We start from the raw sequence: 1,884 nt of genomic DNA, 5'->3' as shown, positions 1-1,884 counted from the left end.
AAAACTGTTCGTTAAGTCTACTTAAATTCATTTCCTATTTGTTAAATAGCTCATCAAACCGCAAACTGATGTACCTACATATTACATTAGTATGATGAACACGGTGCATTAATCATTCCTTTCAAAGGTTTGGACAAGTTGCGTTTTATTTGCTACCGAGAAGTCGCGTAGCTTTTCCTAGAAAATCACCCGTAAATTCCAGTCGTGGTTTTAAGCCAGTTAAATCAACGATTTGCAAAATGATGACAATTTTTTTTTTAATGTCATTTTAGTGGTTCCACAACCGTTTTTTTAATGGAGAGCAGGAAAAGCTCTTGAACGGTAAGATCTGGCGTATTGAAATTGGCACAATCAACTTTAATCGGCATTTTCATAATACGCTATGGAACTATTATTTATAAAAAATATGCAACGGTCTTAACTGAGAATCGAACCCAGGATCTGTGTCTTACAGTAACAATGCCTCTAACCACTCGACCACTGCGATCTAATTATTTTATGTCGTTTTAATCGATTTTTGGAATAAACAATATTATCATCATATTTTTTTTAATGAAAAACTAATGTTTATAAAACCAAGTTTTTTATGCATAGCACAAAGGAAAACAAATTATTATAAGCAATAATTAATCGCCTGAAATTTCCATACAAATTGAAAATATCTCCGCAGTAAAAATAAATGGAATTGAACCCGTATCTTCTGATGTCCAGTCAGGTGCTCTGGACCACTGAGCTACGTCAGCTTATTTCCGAAACCGGGTAGTATTATTTTCTTAAAATATAGTGATTAGTCGGTTGGAATTCAAATAAATATCATTAAAAAATATTTTAAATTGTTAAAAATCGAACCTGAAACATTTTTTAATCCACGGAAATAATGTTTTCAATGTTCATAGAACTAATAATTTGTCATTCAGCTAAGATTATATTACCTATCCAATATCTGAAATTTCATATCATGGAAAACGGAATGAACACTGTAGGTGTAACACCGGGGGCGTCACTATTGTAAAAATGGGCTTATAATAAATTGTTCAATGGATCGATAGTTCCTCTTTTGGTCACCTACAGAAATATCCTCGAAGATTAATTTTCCGTAAAAAGCCCTTCCAACAAGACCAAAAATATCCTCCCACGTTTTCCTAATAGTTCCTATATCCAATGACCTAAATACTATAATAACAAAAAAATTCGACCGTCACATGAGACATTGAATAATTTCCATCGGGGAATTATATGTTTTAGTCAAAGGGCTTCCGGAAGGCCCTTAGAAAACCGCTGAATGACAGTGTAGGCAAAAATGAACTATTAACAAAACGAAAAAGTACACAAAAATTGAATATGAAGGATATTTTGATTTTTGCCATACTTCAAGTAATATTTGTAAGTGTTTTTTCAAATCGTTTCGAAATAAGCAGACGGTTTTTAGTGTACTTCTTGTGTAATTCTGTGAATGGACATCCCTTTCAAAAATATTATAGCCATTCAATGAATATATGTTTACAAATGAAATAGCTGTACGAACGGCCCGCCAAAGAATATCCACTTGACTTAGTTCAGTGAAACCAAGCACATGTCTCAGTTACGTTTATTCACTATATTAATTCAAATTAGCATCTGGCAAATATTTAAACAAAAGAAATACACATTTCGATAAATATTAATAATTAATCAAATTATTTTGGTGCCCGCTTTATCACCTGTCTGATATGACAAGTGGTTCCAATTATGAAAAATAAAAGTTAAATTTAAGGTCTTAAATAATGTTACGTATTACACATGCACCAAAAACTGAAGACAGTATGTTTTCTAGCGCAGACCCGTGAAAAATCACGGGGTAGTGTAATTGTAGGATTTTTGAAACTGAAAGTATTTGTATTTTAT

The sequence above is a fragment of the Hesperophylax consimilis genome, chromosome 16, assembly GCF_061612785.1.
Source record: "Hesperophylax consimilis isolate HC1 chromosome 16, BYU_Hcon_1.0, whole genome shotgun sequence".
Taxonomy (NCBI): Eukaryota; Metazoa; Arthropoda; class Insecta; order Trichoptera; family Limnephilidae; genus Hesperophylax; species Hesperophylax consimilis.
The sequence above is the reverse complement of the archived record's forward strand: the minus strand, read 5'-3'. Positions refer to the sequence as shown.